Consider the following 22,378-nt stretch of genomic DNA (forward strand, 5'->3'; position numbering starts at 1 on the left):
TACCATTGTACTCAGGATAAACTGGACAACAACTTTTGTGGTCCAATTTATCCTGTTACCATTGTGAAAATAAAAAATAGCGGGCTAAAAAATCATTTTGAGGAAAAAAAATATTTTTATTTTCACGGCTCTGCGTTATAAACTTCTGTGAAGCACCTGGAGGTTCAAAGTGCTCACTATGCATCTAGATAAGTTCCTTAGGGGGTCTAGTTTCCAAAATGGGGTCATTTGTGGGGGAGCTCCATAGTTTAGGCACACGGGCTCTCCAAACACGACATGGTGTCCGCTAACGATTGGAGCTAATTTTCCATTCAAAAAGTCAAATGGCGCTCCTTTCCTTCTGAGCCCTGCTGTGCACCCAAACAGTGGTTTATGACCACATTCGAGGTATCGGTGTACTCAGGAGAAATTGCCCAACAAATTTTAGGATCCATTTTATCCTGTTACCTGTGTGAAAATGAAGAAAATTTTTGTTGGAAAAATTAAAATGTCCATTTTTTCCTTCCACATTGCTTTAGCTCCTGTGAAGCACCTGAAGGGTTAATAATCTTCTTGAATGTAGTTTTGAGTAGCTTGAGGGGTGCAGTTTTTAGAATGGTGTCACATTGGGTATTTTCTGCCATATAGACCCCTCAAAGTGACTTCAAATGTGAGGTGGTCCCTAAAAAAATGGTTTTGTAAATTTTGTTGTAAAAATGAGAAATCGCTGGTCAACTTTTCAAAATTTTCACCAAATTTCAGTTTTTTTCACAAATAAATGATCGACCTAAATTTACCACTAACATGAAGCCCAATATGTCACGAAAAAACAATCTTGAAATCGCTATGATGCGTTGAAGCATTCCTGAGTTATTAGGAAAGAGCAATTAGAAAGATCATACAGATTGAAACGCGTTGCCGTGTCCGTGTGTATGGCATATACTATGAAGATGACATATTTTAAATGTTGAAATAAAGAAGAAATTTTTACACGCAGCTGGAACTAATTGCTCTTTCCTATTGATCATACGTCAGTCCAGACGGAGTTCCGAGGTCTGCGGTGAATACCTGGTGAGCTGGCTTTTGTTTGTTTTTCATTCCTGAGTTATTACCTCATAAAGGGACACTGGTCAGAGTTGCAAAAAATGGCCAGGTCATTATGGTCAAAATAGGCTGGGTCATGACGGGGTTAAGGATGGAGGTGAGACTCGGGCAGTAACAGATGTGTCAGGAGGGCTGTGTCACCAATATAAGGCTCCCCCTCCCAAATCCAAGATCTGCAGCATTTTTGAAGCTGTGGTGAGATCCAGCGGTTTACATAGTAACATAGTAACATAGTAATTAAGGTTGAAGGGAGACTTTAAGTCCATCTAGTTCAACCCATATCCTATCCTAACTTGCCCTAACATGTTGATCCAGAGGAAGGCAAAAAAAACCCATGTGGCAACAGTAAGCTTCACATTGGGGAAAAAAATTCCTTCCCGACTCCACATACGGCAATCAGACTAGCTCCCTGGATCAACGCAATATTAAGGAGACTAGTGTATATACCCTGTAATATTATACTTTTCAAGAAAGACATCCAGTCCCTTCTTAAATTTTAGTAGTGAATCACTCATTACAACATCACATGGCAGAGAGTTCCATAGTCTCACTGCTCTTACAGTAAAGAATCCGCGTCTGTGAGTATGCGTAAACCTTCTTTCCTCCAGACGTAGAGGATGCCCCCTTGTCCCCGTCACAGGTCTAAGAGTAAAAAGATCATTAGAAAGGTCTTTGTATTGTCCCCACATATATTTATACATTGTAATAAGATCACCCCTAAGCCTTCGATTCTCCAAACTAAATAACCCCAAGTGTAATAACCTGTCTTGGTATTGCAGACCCCCTAGTTCCCTAATAACCTTGGTCGCTCTTCTCTGCACCCGCTCCAGTTCAGCTATGTCTTTCTTATACACCGGAGACCAGAACTGTACACAGTATTCTAAGTGTGGTCGCACTAGTGACTTATATAGAGGTAAAATTATGTTCTCCTCATGAGCAGCTATGCCTCTTTTAATGCATCCCATTATTTTATTTGCCTTTGCAGCAGCTGCTTGACTCTGGCCACTAAATGTGAGTTTGTCGTCCACCCATACACCCAGGTCTTTTTCAGTGACTGTTTTGCCCAGTGTTTTACAATTAAGCACATAATTATACAACTTGTTCGTTCTACCCAAGTGCATGACCTTACATTTATCCCCATTAAAGCTCATTTGCCATTTATCAGCCCAAGCTTCTAGTTTACATAAATCCTCCTGTAATATAAAATTGTCCTCCTCTGTATTAATTACCCTGCAGAGTTTAGTGTCATCTGCAAATATTGAAATTCTACTCTCTATGCCCCCTACAAGGTCATTAATAAATATGTTAAAAAGAAGCGGGCCCAAAACTGACCCCTGTGGTACCCCACTGCTAACCGTGACCCAGTCCGAGTGTGCTCCATTAATAACCACCCTTTGTTTCCTATCCCTGAGCCAGCTCTTAACCCACCTACACATATTTTCCCCTATCCCCATTGTTCTCATTTTATGTATCAACCTTTTGTGTGGCACCGTATCAAAAGCTTTTGAAAAGTCCATGTACACCACGTCCACTGCATTCCCTTGGTCCAGTCCGGAACTTACCTCTTCATAAAAGCTTATCAGATTAGTCTGACAGGAACGGTCTCTTGTAAACCCATGTTGATATTGGGTCATAAGGTTATTCTTCTCCAGATACTCCAGTATAGTAACTCTTAGAAAACCCTCCAGGATTTTACCCACAGTTGAGGTTAAACTTACAGGCCTATAATTTCCAAGTTCAGTTTTTGTCCCCTTTTTGAATATTGGCACCACATTTGCTATACGCCAGTCCTGTGGCACAGACCCTGTTATTATGGAATCTTTAAAGATTAAAAATAGTGGTCTATCAATGACTGTGCTTAATTCCTGCAGTACTCTGGGGTGTATCCCATCCGGGCCCGGGGATTTGTCAATTTTAGTGATTTGTAGACGCCGCCGTACTTCCTGCTGGGTTAAGCAGGTGACATTTAATGGAGAATTTTTATCCCTGATCATGTTATCCATCATGGGATTTTCTTGTGTAAATACTGTTGAAAAAAAGTCATTTAGCATATTGGCTTTTTCCTCATCCTCATCCACCATTTCACCCAGACTATTTTTAAGGGGACCAACACTATCATTTTTTAGCTTCTTACTATTTATGTAGTTAAAGAATATTTTGGGATTATTTTTACTTTCTCTGGCAATGAGTCTCTCTGTCTCAATCTTTGCTGTCTTGATTTGCTTTTTACAGCAAAGGTTTAGGTGGAGGTCTCCATCATACGAGGGCTGCATGAGTTTTGCAGCAGATGGACAGCCACAGATTGAAGACCACTGGCTCAAAGGTTGCCCATGCCGACTTAGCTGTGGACCCTGCCTTCTCAGTGTTGGCCCCAGACTCCCACAGTTTCTCTAATTTCTGGAGAATTGTGTCACATATTTGCTTTTCTCTTAATCTGTTTTCTTAGTAATTTACCTCTTCTTCCACCCTCCACCCTTCGCTTTCCCTCCTTTCTCACATCATTGAATTTCATGAGGTTCCTCACTGCAGTGTTTTATTTTCTTCTGTATTTACTTCAAGGGAGGGAGACTTGAAAAATGAGGCTTGGCAATAAAACAATGTTTATCTAATGTTTCCCATCGTCCGTCAATAAATAGAGGGATTTATAGGACGCGGATATCAGAATCGGACACCGCCGCTCTGAAGTTACAGGTGAGCATTACCCCGCTGGGTGTCTATTATACTGCCCGGTGCCCATTATGCCGCCCGGTGCCCATTATACCCCTTGGTGCCCATTATACCGCTTGGTGCCCATTATGCCACCCGGTGCCCATTACACCGTCCAGTGCCCGTTATAACGCCCGGTGCCCATTATACCGTCCAGTGCCCATTATATCACCCAGTGCCCATTATACCGTCCAGTGCCCATTATATCACCCAGTGCCCATTATACCGTCCAGTGCCCATTATGCCGTCTGGTGCCCATTATACCACCCGGTGCCCATAATCTCTCTCAGCTTCATCTATGAATTTTTCATAATTTGATACTTTTGTGCTCAGAATTAATTTCAATTCATTAAATTGTAACAATAAAAACAAATATTTTGTAATTCAGGTTTTATTTTATGTTGATTCCTTAAGAAATAAATAAGAAATTATTGGGAAAAATGTATCAAAATACTGAACTAAAAAAAGTCTTTTATAGGACTGGGAATGTATTATTAGTTATTGGAAGGCAAAACATGCTGTATGTTCCCCTTGGATACAAAACAACTTTCTAACATTTTACATCTGTCACACCGATTTGGTTGCTTTTTGACGAATAAATCTTTTTTTATTTTGCGCAGTGGAAACCATCAGCAGGCAGGTCATCTTATTAGTAAGTGATTGCATAGGTTCTGATTGGGATGTGGTCTAATTACCTTGTTAGCACCTTAAAGAGTTAATCTCATGAAAACAGCCCTATTAATGCCTGTTGCAGATCAATGATGCTTTATTTCATCCTGCAAATTCGCAGTTTAGATTATTTATACATTTACCATCGACATTTTTGCACTAAAATATCAAAAAATAATCACAGCAAAGCACAGTAACCAATGCAAAAAGATGTATCAGCCTGCTTGCTGATGGTCTCCACAAAAGATCATGTTATAAATTATCACAGCAAAGCACAGTAACCAATGCATAAAAATGTATCAGCCAGCTTACTGATGGTCTCCATAAATGATCATGCTATAAATTATCCCAGGAAAGCACAGTAACCAATGCATAAAGATGTATCAGCCTGCTTGCTGATGGTCTCCACAAATGATCATGTGATAAATTATGACAGCAAAGAACAGTAACCACTGCATAAAAATGTATCAGCCAGCTTGCTGATGGTCTCCACAAATGATCATGTCATAAATGATCACAGCAAAGCACAGTAAACAAGGTACAAAGACTTAGGGTATGTGCACACGTTGCGGATTCAATACGCGGATTTTTCCGCACGGAATCGGCAGAATCCGCAGGTCAAAATGCCTGCGTTTTACATGCGGATTTAGTGTGGCTTTCACCTGCATTTTTACACCTGCGGATTCCTATAATGTAATGGGTGTAAAAACGCTGCAGAATCCGCGCAAAGAATTGACATGCTGCGGAAAATAAACCACTGCGTTTCCATGCAGAATTTTCTGCAGCATGTGTACAGCGGTTTTTGCTTTCCATAGGATAACATGGTACTGTACATCACTTGGAAAACTGCTGCAGATCTGCACACGAACCCACAACGTGTGCACATACCCTTAACAGCCAGCTTGCTGATGGTCTCCACAAAAGACACCTATCAATTATCAGGAACATATCATTATATTCTAGCAAAACTCCATACAGCTTGGAAAAATGAAGAGACTGCAGGAATGATCATCATGGGATAAAACTACATTTCATAGGAGCAGAATTAATGGATATTTAGTTCCAATGTTACAATCTAATAAGTGTGATCATAAGTGTGACAAGTGACGAATATCTCCAAGCATTCTGCCTGTCCCTATGATAACACTTCCTACTCTAGTGCTCTGGCCGTCTCATAACAATCAATTAAATTTATCCATTCTTGTGCTAAATTTTGTATATAGAACATGAATTCGGTTTGATGGCTACAAGGTTAAAGGATACAAACACCGTTGGTGTAATTTAAAAAAAAAAAAAAGAATCTCCAAAGTACCCACCACCCCCCCAATAAGTATCTGTGCTAGGAGTTGCAGCTCATTTATATTAGAGTGACCGACTATCAGACATGTTCCACGGAGAGAAAAAAAATGGACTATCCCTGTAAGGAAATGACGTAAACCATCTATACTTTAGAAATATTCCATATAACATTTGTCTTTATAGACTCTGGAAGAATAATGAATAAATATTACACATTAGTCACTTTCTCCTGCCATATTACTATAAAAATCACCTGCAGTACCAGTTGGCACCACTATTAGAGCTGCATAATATTTGCATAATCTTTAATGCAACAGCGCCACCACCATTGTGCTAGATAAAAGAAATACGTTTGAAAAGCAATAACATAAGCATAAAATGTCCAACACACAAACCTATTGTCATGTCATGCTCAATAATAAAAACAACATAGAGCTGCTCATATAATATGTGCCAATGATGCTAAACATTCAGGCCACGTTCACACTATCAGTATTTGGTCAGTATTTTTCATCAGTATTTGTAAGCAAAAAACAGCAGTGGGTGATAATACAGAAGTGGTGACGAGTTTCTCTTACTATTTCTATACTTTTCCTCTAACTGTTCCACTTCGGATTCCTGGCTACAAATACTGATGTAAAATACTGACCAAATACTGAACATGTGAACATGGCTTTAAGGATAAAGGTTTTGTGTTCTTTCATCATCCTGTGTATATAACGCTAGTGTGCAGTAAAAGCTCCATGTGCCAGCGCCCAGATCACCACCTACCATCACCCCCACACCCAGCTTGAAAAGCTCCTCATCACCGAGTCAGATCCTGGTCAATTTCTAATTATATCGGCCTCATATTTACCCACAGATCTCCCCACAGGACTGAGCAAATATCTCACACCCAAACAGTGTGTAATCACCGGGCGGCAACCAAAGCCCTCAACACCTGGCCAAATCCAGCAAACCAGGGGATAGACACACTCAAGGTAGAGATATTGAGCATGCCGGTATAACCTGGGCATCTCCTGTATGTAATATGTACAGCTGGTATAACCTGGGCATCTCCTGTTTATAATTATATATGTACAGCTGGTATAACCTGGGCATCTCCTGTATATAATTATATAGGTACAGCTGGTTTAACCTGGGCATCTCCTGTATATAATTAAATATGTACAGCTGGTATAACCTGGGCATCTCCTGTATATAATTATATAGGTACAGCTGGTTTAACCTGGACATCTCCTGTATATAATTATATATGTATAGCTGGTATAACCTGGGCATCTCCTGTATATAATTATAAATGTACAGCTGGTATAACCTGGACATCTCCTGTTTATAATTATATATGTATAGCTGGTATAACCTGGGCATCTCCTGTATATAATTATATATGTACGGCTGGTATAACCTGGACATCTCCTGTTTATAATTATATATATGGACAGCTGGTATAACCTGGGCATCCTCTGTATATAATTATATATGTACAGCTGGTATAACCTGGGCATCTCCTGTATATAATTATATATATGGACAGCTGGTATAACCTGGGCATCTCCTGTATATAATTATATATGTATAGCTGGTATATCCTGGGCATCTCCTGTATATAATTATATATGTACAGCTGGTATAACCTGGGCATCTCCTGTATATAATTATATACACTCACTGGCCACTTTATTAGGTACACCTGTCCAACTGTGTGTTAAGACTTAATTTCTAATCAGCCAATCACATGGCGGCAACTCAGTGCATTTAGGCATGTAGACATGGTCAAGACAATCTCCTGCAGTTCAAACCGAGCATCAGTATGGGGAAGAAAGGTGATTTGAGTGCCTTTGAACGTGGCATGATTGTTGGTGCCAGAAGGGCTGGTCTGAGAATTTCAGAAACTGCTGATCTACTGGGATTTTCACGCACAACCATCTCTAGGGTTTACAGAGAATGGTCCGAAAAAGAAAAAAAATCCAGTGAGCGGCAGTTCTGTGGCCGGAAATGCCTTGTTGATGCCAGAGGTCAGAGGAGAATGGGCATACTGGTTCGAGCTGATAGAAAGGCAACAGTGACTCAAATTGCCACCCGTTACAACCAAGGTAGGCAGAAGAGCATCTCTGAACGCACAGTGCGTCGAACTTTGAGGCAGATGGGCTACAGCAGCAGAAGACCACACTGGGTACCACTCCTCTCAGCTAAGAACAGGAAACTGAGGCTGCAATTTGCACAAGCTCATCGAAATTGGACAGTAGAAGATTGGAAAAACGTTGCCTGGTCTGATGAGTCTCGATTTCTGCTGCGACATTCGGATGGTAGGGTCAGAATTTGGCGTAAACAACATGAAAGCATGGATCCATCCTGCCTTGTATCAACGGTTCAGGCTGGTGGTGGTGGTGTCATGGTGTGGGGAATTTTTTCTGGGCACTCTTTGGGCCCCTTGGTACCAATTGAGCATCGTTGCAACGCCACAGCCTACCTGAGTATTGTTGCTGACCATGTCCATCCCTTTATGACCACAATGTACCCAACATCTGATGGCTACTTTCAGCAGGATAATGCTCCATGTCATAAAGCTCGAATCATCTCAGATTGGTTTCTTGAACATGACAATGAGTTTACTGTACTCAAATGGCCTCCTCAGTCACCAGATCTCAATCCAATAGAGCATCTTTGGGATGTGGTGGAACGGGAGATTCGCATCAGGGATGTGCAGCCGACAAATCTGCGCCAACTGTGTGATGCCATCATGTCAATATGGTCCAAAATCTCTGAGGAATGCTTCCAGCACCTTGTTGAATCTCTGCCACGAAGAATTGAGGCAGTTCTGAAGGCAAAAGGGGGTCCAACCCCTTACTAGCATGGTGTACCTAATAAAGTGGCCAGTGAGTGTATGTACGGCTGGTATAACCTGGACATCTCCTGTTTATAATTATATATGTACAGCTGGTATAACCTGGGCATCTCCTGTATATAATTATATATATGGACAGCTGGTATAACCCGGGCATCTTCTGTATATAATTATATATGTACAGCTGGTATAACCTGGGCATCTCCTGTATATAATTATATATGCACTGCTGGTATAACCTGGGCATCTCCTGTATATAATTATATAGGTACAGCTGGTTTAACCTGGGCATCTCCTGTATATAATTATATAGGTACAGCTGGTATAACCTGGACATCTCCTGTATATTTTTATATACAGTATGTACAGCTGATATATAATTATATACAGGAGATGCCCAGGTTATACCAGCTGTACATATATAAAAATATACAGGAGATGTCCAGGTTATACCAGCTGTACCTATATAATTATATACAGGAGATGCCCAGGTTAAACCAGCTGTACCTATATAATTATATTCAGGAGATGCCTAGGTTATGCCAGGTGCACATATATAATTATATACAGGAGATACCCAGGTTATACCAGGTGTTCATATATAATTATATACAGGAGATGTCCAGGTAATACCAGCTGTACATATATAATTATATACAGGAGATGCCCAGGTTATACTAGCTATGCATATATAATTATATACAGGGGATGCACGGGTTATACCGGCTGTACATATAGAATTATATGCAGGAGATGCCCAGGTTATACCAGCTGTACATATATAATTATATACAGGAGATGTCCAGGTTATACCAGCTGTACATATATAATTATATACAGGAGATGTCCAGGTTATACCAGCTGTACATATATAATTATACACAGGAGATGCCCAGGTTATACCAGCTGTACATATATAATTATATACAGGAGATGTCCAGGTTATACCAGCTGTACATATATAATTATATACTGGAGATGCCCAGGTTATACCAGCAGTACATATATAATTATATACAGGAGATGTCCAGGTTATACCAGCTGTACATATATAATGGAGATGTCCAGGTTATACCAGCTGTACATATCTAATATATAAAGCTCCATGTGTGTATGTATGTATGTGTATGTGTATGTCTGGGATTGGCATCCGCACCGTCGCAGCTACAGCCACAAAATTTGGCACAGTCACACGTCTGGACCCAGAGAGCGTCATGGTTATATGTCCAGTTGGTATAACCTGGGCATCTCCTGTATATAATTATACATGTACAGCTGATATAACCTGGGCATCTCCTGTATATAATAATATATGTACAGCTGGTATAACCTGGATACCTTCTGTATATAATTATATATGTACAGCTGGTATAACCTGGACATCTTCTGTATATAATTATATATGTACAGCTGGTATAACCTGGATATTTCCTGTATATAATTATATATGTACAGCTGGTAAAACCTTGGCATCTCCTGTATATAATTATATATGTACAGCTGGTATAACCTGGACATCTCCTGCATATAATTATATATGAACAGCTGGTATAACCTGGACATGTCCTGTATATAATTATATATGAACAGCTGGTATAACCTGGACATCTTCTGTAAATAATTATATATGTACAGCTGGTATAACCTGGACATGTCCTATATATAATTATATATGTACAGCCGGTATAACCTGGCCATACTCTGTATATAATTATATATGTGCACCTGGTATAACCTAGGCATCTCCTGTATATAATTATATATATACGGCTGGTATAACCCGTGCATCTCCTGTATATAATTATATATGTATAGCTGGTATAACCTGGACATCTCCTGTATATAATTATATAGGTACAGCTGGTTTAACCTGGGCATCCCCTGTATATAATTATATATGTACGGCCGGTATAACCTGGGCATCTCCTGTATATAATTACATATGTACAGCTGGTATAACCTGGACATCTCCTGTATATAATTATATAGGTACAGCTGGTATAACCTGGCCATTCGCTGTACATAATTATATATGAACAGATGGTATAACCTAGGCATCTCCTGTATATAATAATATATGTACAGTTGCTATAACCTGGGCATCTCCTGTATATAATTATATATGTATAGCTGGTGTAACTTGGGCATCTCCTGTATATAATTATATATGTACGGCCGGTATAACCTGGCCATCCTCTGTATATAATTATATATGTGTGGGTGGCCCCCGCCAGGGCTGCGGTGTACTCGGTACCGGGCCGGTGTCAGCAGGATGTGTCACAGCAGCGGTGACCCGGTCCGTGGCCCTGGGCGCCCAATCAACGGGGGAATGGAAATGGTGGAATGTAGTTGATGGAATAGTTTGTGACGCCACCTGTGGTGTTCGGCAAGTGAGATGTTGAGCTGACGCTGCCTGCAGATCCTCTGGGGCTGGTGGTGTGTTGCAGCCAAGATGGTGAAGCTCCCCACAGGTGGAGCTGTAGCCCCAGGGCAGTGTAGATGTAGGGGTAGAGGAGAGGCACCAGCGGTGCAGACACTAGTACCCAGATGTAGCGGTGCTGGGTGTGTTGGCGCAAGAATCAATGGAGGACACCAGGCTTGTAGTTCCAAAGCTTTACTCACAGTCTGTAGTACACACAGGTGCCTGCCTCCGTGCTGTGTCCTCTGGGCTCCAAGTCAGATGGAATGCTCCCTTCCAACGCTCCGCCAAAATGTGCCTTTCTGAACGTCTCCTCTTATAGCGCCTTTGGTGTGAAGTACTCCTAGTACTGAGTTACACTGGAGTTCCTCCTGACAGATGTTACCAAGAACCATACTTGTACAGCAGACAGCTGTAGCCTGCTTCGGGGACTCCTTACTTCGGAGTCCCGGCTCACTATCCAAGTTGCTGTTGTGCCCCCAAGTCTTAGATGGGAGTAGTGCATTTACAGCCCACTACTCCACTGGTGTCTGCTGCAGGACCATTAGTATCCATACAACCTCGGGGACCGGGCCCCGGCCTTGCGTTTAGAACTTCTAGGCAGGGTTCTCTCCTAACCCACGTCCTCTGTTCCTTTTTACTAATTCGTTCCGTACTAATCTCTCCTTCTTATGGAAGATCAGGTTTCTGTTCAATGTCTTTCTCCTTCTTTCCTTTTCCGTGCCAGCAGACCCAGGTCACTGAGGTCTGCTGCAGCACCTCCTTTCTCCATCCCTCTTCCAGGGACCTTCTCTTCTCACTCCCTCTTACTGACTGACCGACTGACCTCAAATCCTAAACCTTCCCGCTCTTTTACATATTCTAACTCCACCCGCCTCCCAGCACGTTTCATGTTCCAAGCAGGGAGCCACCAAAGGTGCTCTGCTACACTCCAAGCAGGGAGCCGCAATGTGGCTTTGCTGAACTACCGTGTTGTGTGGGATGCAGGTGTTGGAGTGTGGTCAGGAGCCTCCAACTTACCTGGATGGTGGGGCACCACACCTCAGGAGGAGGTGCAGTACCTCTGTGGCGACTGAGCCTCAGGGGCGCCACATGTGCACCTGGCATAACCTAGGCATCTCCTGTATATAATTATATATTTACAGCTGGTATAACCCGTGCATCTCCTGAATATAATTATATAGGTACAGCTGGTTTAACCTGGGCATCTCCTGAATATAATTTGTAGGGATTCGACTCGCTCAGGTGCAGCAGGAGACAGTCAAGAGGCAGGTTCCTTTAAAGTTCATGCGGTTTATTTGCATCATAAACCATAAATCAGCATATCACCAAAAATAGCCTCTAGCTTAGGCAAAAAAGAACAAACGTCCATGGCTTCAGACTCAGACCGAGAGTCTCAGCACATGCTGGGAGGTGTAGTCCTCCCCATATACAACCAGCATACATAGGCCTCACTGGGTCAGCAGCCTCAGCACATGGTCTTCAGGAAGGTAGCCCACCTTCCTCCACCTAGGCCTGCTGGGACCTTCCACATGGCCCAATCAGATCCATGCACTCTCTCTCATGTGACCAGACCTCAGGTACCTTATATGGTCCATAACCACACCCACAGGTGATCACATGACTATGACCTCACTAAAGGTCCTATTACACACAGTCACACACAGGCTTCCCTGACACATTTTAACGGAAACGTCAGCAGTGCCTCTGCTGATCAATACTCGAGCCTGCATCTCAAGGCCACCTACCTTGGGATACATAACGGTCATTCAGTATCCTATACCCATTACCACAATGGATATGCCTGTAGGCCCATCCTGGGACACCCACACAGCGCCCCCTAGCGGACATAGTGGTCACTACACCACATACCTCCCCCCTCTGTTCAAACTTGTGGGGTTGAACACATGACATCACCCAGGGATCTCGAGACCGGGCACCCATGTCACCTTGCCCTATAAGTCGAGAGGACCATCTCCATCTGTTTCGGTAGTCATACTGCATCATATTTTTCGTTAGGCCTCCCCCGCCCCCAGCGGTCAGTATCTTGGCCTTGGGCTTTGGCCTTCCCGTCAAAGTCCGTTAGGGTGACCAGACACTCTTTAGTCTCCACCTGTCTATGGTGCGCTCCGTCACCCGACCTTTCTCTCACTGGCTTGCTCTCCCAGTTCGTACGGTCATGAGTCCCACGTCCATTTGGGCTAACTGGCTGGTCTGAGTCTGACCCTCTGTCGCTACATCCACCACCGGGTCTCGTGCCTATGCTACTAAGATTAGAACTGCCACTTGCGGACTCTCGACGTTCTTGCCTTCGACTACCTGTCCTTTCATTATTTGAAGGATCCCTTCGGGTCCTTACACCTTGGGTTGGAGGTGGATGCCACCTGACATTCTGCATCTGCTTATTCATTTGCAGTCAGTCCTGTCTTAGCTGCTCTATCTCCTTTAGGTACGCTACCCGATATTCCAGGAGCACGCGGAGGTTCCCAATGCTTTCCACCGAACCATCCACAATGACAGGAACCATGTCATCTTCAACAACGACTTGGATTTCACCAGCAGGTGGGATCCTCACTCTCTTCACATCGGATCGATTTACCATCTCCTGCATCACCTTTCCAAGTCTGCCAATGATTTTCCCCACCAGATTTCGGGGTAACGGAATCCTGTCTTCCACAAAGGCCAGCCGACTTTGAGCCTCCCTCGCAAGCTTCAGACGTCGAGCGGCTTTCCTATTACGCACCACGAGCATCTGTTTCTTGCGGAGACATTGTAGGTGCATCTCCTTCAGGACAGCCACCCTTCTCTCTGTGTCTTTCGTTTCTGCCAGTATCACCAACTGGTCTGTCTCTGGTGCCCAGCTCACACAATAGGCCTTTACTGCCTTTTAAAAGGTCTCATGCACACTCTCGCTGGCACATGCTTCTCGCACGTCTTCAGGTACCTCCATCACACACTTGAAGGTCGTGGACTTGCTCTCATCCTAGACAGACAGCTTTGGGTTTAACACAGACACTTCCCTCAAGATATCTGCCCCAACCGGGTTGTGGCGCCCCTGAGACTCAGTCGCCACAGAGGTACTGCACCTTATCCTAAGGTGTAGTGTCCCACCATTCAGGTAAGGTGGGAACTCCTTTCCACGCTCCAACACTCGCACCCCACACAACAGGGTAGTTCTTCACAACCACATTGCGGCTCAGTGCTTAGAGAGTAGCAGAGCACCTCTGGTGGTTCCCTGCATGGAACACTGGATGTGCTTGGAGGTAGGTGGAGTTGAGATATATATAAAAGAGGGGGAAAGTGTAGGATTACAGGTCAGTCTGACAGAAGGTCAGTGAGGAAGGAAGCCACTCGGGAGGAGTGGGGATCCCTGGAAGAAGGGATGGAGGAAGGAGTGCTGCAGCTGCCTCAGTGATCAGAGCCAGCTGGCACGGGAAAGGAGCAGAAGGAGGAAGACGTAGAACTGCAACCTAAGCTTCCCTAAGCGAGAGAAGGATCAGTACGGAACGAAGGAGTAGGAGAACAGAGAGGAGATGTGGGTTGGAAGAGGAACCCTGCCTATAGGTTCTCAGCGCAAGGCCGGGGCCCGGTCCCCGAGGTTGTATGGACACTTATGGTTCTGCAGCAGACACCGGTGGAGTAGTTGGCTGTAAATGCACTACTCCCAACTAAGACTCAGGGCACAACAGCAATTGAATAGAGAGCCAAGACTCCGGAGAGAGGAGTCCCTGAGAGAGGCTACAGCTGTCTGCCATATGAGTAGAATTGTTAGGAACATCTGACAGGAGGAACTCCAGAGTACCACGGTACTGGGGATCTTCACACCTTAAGGCGCAATAGAGGAGTCGTTCAGGAAAGGTACATGTTGGCGGAGTGTTGGAGAGGAGCTTTCCATCTGGCCTGGAGGTTGGCTGAGTCTCTGACCCAGAGGACACGGCCCGGAGGCAGACACCCTTGTGTACCGCAGACTGTGAGTAAAGCTTTGAAACTGCAAGCCTTGGTGTCCTCCATTCATTCTCGCACCAACCCATTCAGCACCGCTACATCTGGGTACCATCTTTTACACTGCCTGCGCCTTTCCACAACCATTACAACTACACTTCCCTGGGTCATCAGCCCTGCCTGTGGAGGGCTATACCATCACTGCTGCATCCTATCATCTGTCCCAGAGGATCTGCCTGCAGCGTCGGCTTAACACCTCCCTTGCTGAGCACCACAGGTAGTGTTACGAACTATTCCATTCCATTAACTATATATACATTCCGCCATTGACTTGGGTGCCCAGGGCCACGGTCCGGGTCACCGCTGCTGTGACACATCCCCCTGACACCGGCCCAGTACCGAGTACTCCACAGCCCTGGGAGGGCGACCCAGGGTCACTGTCTTGTGCAGCTCTTGGCTCACCATCTTCCTGAGATTTACAGTCTTCAGGACCCTTTTCCAAGATGGGCTTTGGCAGTTCTGCCTTGTTATCACTCGGACACGGCCGCTGTAAGTCTTCGTCCCCGCTCTTCTCCCGCAGAAGACCTTTTACTACTCCTCTGAGTTCTTGCAGAACTTTATCTCGCTCCTCTGCCAGGTAGTGACGCTCATCATCTCTCCAGAGAATCTCCTGTTGATGCTTCTCTTGGGCCTCTCTGAGTACCTCCATATCCTTCACTATAGCTTTGTTCATAGTTTGTCATGCTGACAGGTGACCTCTAAGCTCAGAAACTTCCTTCTCCAGCTCATCCACTCTGTGCTCAGCTGCTTGCCTTAGGACCCTTTCTCGTTCGAGATGTCCTTGCACTATCTCCTTTATCAGCTGTATCTCACGATCCTGTTCTCTTTTGGCCAGCATGTGTCTCACCACTACCTCTTTAATTATATCGTCACAGGGTACCACTGGGTCAGTCCCGTCAGTCTCATCTCCCAGCCCACCATCTGTCATGTCACGAGACGTCAGGTCCGTAAGTTGGGCAGATGTACCTTCTCTTCCGGTCGGGTCTGCTGGCCCCACAGTCGAAACGTCTCCATCATCCGACCATATGTCAAACAAAACAAAGTCCCCTCCCCTCTCCAAGGCATAGACTAAGTCCCGTGGTATCCCGCCCCCTTGGCATGTACCACCTTTGGTCCCCTCGAACATTACTCTGTCTACTGCATAGTTCACCGTGACCCCATGTTTACAGCGAACCCTAGCGTTTTTCTCGGTCAGAGACAAAACGAGAGGAGTTCCTGTCAGTCACCTGACTCTCTGAGTTCAGTCTACCAGAGACTCCTTCCCGGTGCAGCATCACGGTACACACCTGTGGCCCATCGTTATCAGGAAAATACATGCCGCACTCCTCAAAACTCATACACACACTGCGGTTCCCCAGACATACCCACTGAGGCAACCAGTGCTGCCATTTCCTGAACCACCCCAATTTGGGTCGCCGCCCCCTCCTGGGACTCCACCCCTTTTTGGGTCACTGCCCCCTTTTGGGACTCCACCCCCTTTTGGGCCACCATCCCAATTTGGGCCACCGCCCCCTTTCGGGATTTCCCCATGTCCGTGGGTCGCCCTCACACCCAGGGCTGTGGGGTACTCGGTACGTGCCGGTCTCTCAGAGGGGAATGTCGCAGCAGCGGTGACCCGGCCCGTGGCCCTGGGCGCCCATTGTAAATGTTCAGTGTGAATAAGTCGTGACGCCACCTGTGGTGTTCGACAATGTAGATGTTAAGCCGACGCTGCAGACAGTTTCTCTGGGACAGATGGTATGGTGCAGCAGTGATAGTATAGCCCTCCACAGGCAGGGTTGTAGTCCCAGGGCAGAGTGGATGTGGTGACACTTAGATGGTGTAGTGTCAGGCGCAGGGGATGTAGCAGTGCCAGGCAGGTTGATGCAGGAATAAGTGGAGGACACCAGAGCATGTAGTTCCAAAGCTTTACTCACAGTCTGTTGTGGCTCAAGAGCCCGCATCGGTGCCGTGTCCTCCAGGCCAGGAGCTCAGCCAACCTCCAGGCAAGATGAAGCACACCTTTCCAACACTCCTCCAACTTATGTGCCTTTTCTGAACGTCTCCCTCTTAGCGCCTTTAGTGAAGTACTCACAGTACTGAGTTACACTGGAGTTCCTCCTGTCAGATGTTCCTATGAACTCTACTTGTACGACAGACAGCTGTAGCCTGCTTTGGGGACTCTCTGCTACCAAGTCCCGGCTCTCTATCTCGTTGCTGTTGTGCCCCCATGTCTGGTGTGGGAATAAAGCGATCACAAGCTTCTATTCCTCCGGTGTCTGTTGGGGACCATAAGCAACCAAACAACCTCGGGGACCAGACCCCGGCCTTGCACCTAGAACTTGGCAAGGGTTCTCTTCAAACCCTCAATCCTCTGTTCTGTTCCTCTCCTCACGTTCCGTACTAATCCTTTCCTTCTTATGGAGAGTCAGGCTTTCTTTCAGTGTTCCTTTCTAGTGCCAGCAGACCCAGATCACTGAGGTAGGCTGCAGCACTTTCCTTCATCCATCCCTCTCAGGGGATCTCCTTACACAGGTCCGACCTCGTCAGACTCCTGTGACTAACTGTCTCATTCCTATCCTCTTCCTTTTGGTGCAATCTAAACTCCACCCGCCTCCCAGCACTCTTCGTGTTCCAAGCAGGGAGCCACCAAAGGGTGCTTTGCTACACTACTCCATTGTGTGGGGTGCAGGTGTTGGAGTGTGGTCAGGGGTCTCCATCTTACCTGGATGGTGGGGTACCACACCTCAGGAGGTGCAGTACCTCTGTGGCGACTGAACCCTCAGGGGCGCCACATCCGTTCTGCAGAACTTCTTATGCCACAGTTCACACAGTACAGTTTGTCTTTTTGGGCTGGTACTGGCCCTTTAAGCACAACACCACACCAGTTCCTTCTGGTGCTGTCACAGCTCCTGCTGTCACAAATCACCGGCACCTCCGGCTGCCGTTCACAAGCAGCTGCTGGTGTCACTGCAGCTCCTGCTGCGCCGTCTTCGTGGACCCGCCGATCCACCGGAAGCCGCTTGTCCCCTTCGTAACCCCGCCGAGTTACCGGAAGCCGCTTGTCCCCTTCGTGACCCCACTGAGCCACAGCAAGCTGCCTTGCAAAAAAAACCTTCGTGACCCCTCTGAGCCACAGCAATCACCTTCAGGTTTTGCAGAGGAAAATAGGAAAAAGAAAAAAAACCACTATTCTCCGCCTGAGACCGTCCAACACACAGGGCGCACCGGGTGCTTTTCAGGAAGCCGACCCTCCTCCCAGGGTTTCCCAACACACCGGTCACACCAGGTCCAGGGGCTCAGCGGGTCCTCTTCAGGACATCCGTCTCCACCTGAGACTGACCAACACTCATGCCTCACCAGGACCTTGCTCACTGAACCCTCCGGGTACACAGTCTCTCACTGACTCTGGTCAGTGCAACACGGATTCCTGTCCGTTACCTGCTGGTGTCAGCCACACAGGTTCCTGGACGCCTCTTCTCCTCAGAGGTATCCCACAAATATCAACACAGTCACTTTCTCTGACCTCGGTCAGTATTACTCACGGTTTTCCAGACCGTCTGTCCTCCTGGCTCAGAGCCGCCAGTACGGCAACATGTGCTTCTTGGAACCGTTGCCCGCAGTCTGTCACCAATTGTAGGGATTCGACTCGCTCAGGTGCAGCGGGAGACAGTCAAGAGGCAGGTTCCTTTAAAGTTCATGCAGTTTATTTGCATCATAAACCATAAATCAGCATATCACCAAAAATAGCCTCTAGCTTAGGCAAAAAAGAACATAAACGTCCGTGGCTTCAGACTCAGACCGAGAGTCTCAGCACATGCTGGGAGGTGTAGTCCTCCCCATATACAACCAGCATACATAGGCCTCACCGGGTCAGCAGCCTCAGCACGTGGTCTTCAGGAAGGTAGCCCACCTTCCCCCACCTAGGCCTGCTGGGACCTTCCACATGGCCCAATCAGATCCATGCGCTCTCTCTCATGTGACCAGACCTCAGGTACCTTATATGGTCCATAACCACACCCACAGGTGATCACATGACTATGATCTCACTAAAGGTCCTATTACACACAGCCACACACAGGCTTCCCTGACTCATTGTAACGGAAATGTCAGCAGTGCCTCTGCTGATCAATACTCGAGCCTGCATCTCAAGGCCACCTACCTTGGGATACATAACGGTCATTCAGCATCCTATACCCATTACCACAATGGATATGCCTGTAGGCCCGTCCTGGGACACCCACACAGTGCCCCCTAGCTGACATAGTGGTCACTACACCACAAATTATATAGGTACAGCTGGTATAACCTGGACATCTCCTGTATATTTTTATATATGTACAGCTGATATAACCTGGGCATCTCCTGTATATAATTATATAGGTACAGCTGGTTTAACCTGGGCATCCCCTGTATATAATTATATATGTACGGCCGGTATAACCTGGCCATCTCCTGTATATAATTATATATGTACAGCTGGTATAACCTGGCCATCCTCTATATATAATTAGAGTTGAGCAAAACGGGTCGGTCATATTCAAAAGTCGCCGACTTTCGCTGAAGTCGGGTTTCATGAAAAGAAACCTGACCATAGCGTGAGGTCGGCCATGAGGTCGGTGACCAGAGCGCCAAAGTTGCGTTTCAAAAGATGCTTCCAGCGCCCTTTTTCAGCCAATGATGGAGGACGCACACTGTAGGCAACGCGATGACAGGCATCTGTGACCACCATCTTTGAGAAGGGCATGCAAGTGATTGGCTTGCTTTGTGTGGCGTCACAGGGGCTATAAAAGGGCGTGAATGCCGACCACCATCTTACTTCTGCCGATATTAGCATTAGGGAGAGGTTGCAGCTGCTGATTCTGAATAAGGGAGAGTGTTAGGCAGGGAAGAAGAACCAAAAAACTGCTTCTGCTGTTCGCGATTTCCACTTACAACACACAACACTTTGTGTGCAGTGACAGGGGAGGCTCTATTTTTTGTGCATCACCTCTGTTGGTTATTAGGCTGCCTTATAAGGCTCCCTGATAGCTGCATTGCTGTTTGCACACTGCTGTGCAAACTGCTTTTTTAAAAGCAAAAATACTTTTCTTCCTCTTTTCTGCACAGTTACCAAGGGTTCATTTTTCCACCCTTTTGTGTGTGCACTGTGCAGCACTCCTGCTTATTAGGCTGCCTGCATCCATACTTGGACTGAGAGCATCATTGTCAGCGTCCTCAAATCTCTAGTGAGATCCAAAATCTCACCAATCCTATAGAGACCCTCCACCTTGTCAAACACCATCCAATTTCAGTCTGTGACATTGAGGTGTAATCTCTACTGGGCCAGAGACAATAGTTCTGCGTCCTCAAATCTATAGTGAGATTCAAATTCTCACCAATCCTATGGACACCCTACACCTTGTCATACACCATCCAATTTCAGTCTGTTACATTGAAGTGTAATCTCTACTGGGCCAGAGACAATAGTTCTGCGTCCTCAAATCTATAATGAGATCCAAATTCTCACCAATCCTATAGACACCCTACACCTTGTCATACACCATCCAATTTCAGCCTATTACATTGAGGTGTAATCTCTACTGGGCCAGAGACAATAGTTCCATGTCCTCAAATCTATAGTGAGATTCAAATTCTCACCAATAGTAGCTACACCTTCTACCTTGTTTTACAGTACCATATAGCTGGTGGTATTTTGGGTACATGTTCACAAAAATGAGCAAGTATGGTGGAAGACGCCATGGAAATAGGCGGGGGTTGCCAGCTGGTCCCGATGGTGGTGGTGGTGGTGGTGGTGGTGTTGCATCTGTTGGTAGTGGCAAAAGCACAATAGCACCTAAGGCAGGAGGTGTTGAGCCTGCGTAGTCCTCTGGCTCCACAAGGCCTCGAAGGCTCTCTTTTCTGGGACTAGGTAAACCACTTTTAAAGCCGGAGCTTCAGGAACAAGTTTTGGCTTACATTGCTGACACAGCCTCCAGCTCTCTCGCCTCCTCTTCTAAAGTTTCAAAAAATAAAAGCACTGAGTTGTCATTGGAGGCTCCTGGTCAGGAACAACACCTTTCCTTGTGTCCTTCACCCCTACCAAAAGTGAGGGATGTGGCAGGCCACACTACCGATTACTCCATGGAGCTCTTTTCACATACCATGCCTGGGTTAGCAAGTCAAATCGTGGATTCCCCAGTCCAAGGTGAATCTGACATGGAGTGCACTGATGCACAGACACTGCTAGATTTTTCTGCTGGTACATTCACTCAGAGCACTACATTGTCCTTGCAGTGTACTGAGGCAGAATCAGACCCTGAAGAAACTCAGGTGCCCCTTCCCGCATACTATACCACCTTACACGGTGACACAGAGGAAGGTGCACATGAAATTGAAGAGGAGGTGATGGATGACCCAGTTGTTGACCCAGATTGGCATCCATTGGGGAAGAGGGTGCCGCTGCCAATAGCTCAGAAGAAGAGGAGGAGGATCCACAGCAGGCTACGACATCGCAACAGCTGTTATCTGGCAGGACCGTAGCAGTCCAAAAACGTGTTACAAAAAACAAAAGGGTTGCAGGACAGCTTGGCCAGATGGTCAAATTAGCACAGTATGCAAAGTCTGAAAATGTCTTCCATAGTAGGAAGAGTCCAGTGTGGCACTTTTTTGAACAAAATCCTAATGATCAGGCAAAAGTTATCTGTAAGAAGTGCGCAAAGACCTTTAGCCGAGGGAAAAATCTGAGAAATTTGAATACCAGCTGTGGGGTACTCAGTACCAGGCCGGTGTCAGGGGAATGTGTCACAGCAGCGGTGACCCGGTCCGTGGCCCTGGGCGCCCAAGTAATGGGGGAATGTAGTTAATGGAATGGAATAGTTCGTGACGCCACCTGTGGTGCTCGGCAAGGGAGGTGTTAAGCCGATGCTGCATGCAGATCCGCTGGGACTGATGGTAGAGTGCAGCAAGGGTGTAAAAGCTCCCCACAGGTGAAGCTATAGTCCCAGGGCAGTGTAGAGGTGGTTGGCACGGGGATGTAGCAGTGCCGTAAGGGTAGGAAGCAGACAAGACACAGCGGGGTGCAATTTCTGTACCTTTACTTGATAACTGCAGTCCAGGGTCCTGATTACAGACGGTAACGGAGCAGGCTAGCCTGGAAGCAATCCAGGGATTCTCTCTCAGCAGATGGGCTGTGCAGTCTCCTTCCTAGCGCTTGTTTGAATGAAGTACTCAGATGTTCTCAAGAACCTTACTTGCACGGCAGACAGCTGGAGCCTATCTCGGGGGCTCCTTTCTCCTGAGTCCCGGCTCACTATCCAAGCTGCTGTTGTGCCCTCAAGTCTTAGATGGGAGTAGGGCATTTACAACCTCCTACTCCTCTGGTGTCTGTTGCA

The 22,378-nt window shown here is 46.0% G+C and overlaps 1 protein-coding gene across 1 annotated transcript in view; it reads left to right on the top strand.

The window, feature by feature from the left end:
• Positions 1–3,711: 3,711 nt before the first annotated feature.
• Positions 3,712–22,378, top strand: part of LOC141092143 (serpin A3-3-like) — an 85,961-nt gene continuing 67,294 nt past the window's right edge. The window contains exon 1 of the mRNA XM_073578081.1: positions 3,712–3,774. The gene's annotated coding sequence lies outside the window, so the exon portion shown is untranslated. The remainder of the gene's footprint in view (positions 3,775–22,378) is intronic.

This window comes from Dendrobates tinctorius, unplaced genomic scaffold, assembly GCF_039654945.1.
Source record: "Dendrobates tinctorius isolate UK_male_01 unplaced genomic scaffold, ASM3965494v1 ptg000058l, whole genome shotgun sequence".
In the NCBI taxonomy this organism is placed as follows: Eukaryota; Metazoa; Chordata; class Amphibia; order Anura; family Dendrobatidae; genus Dendrobates; species Dendrobates tinctorius.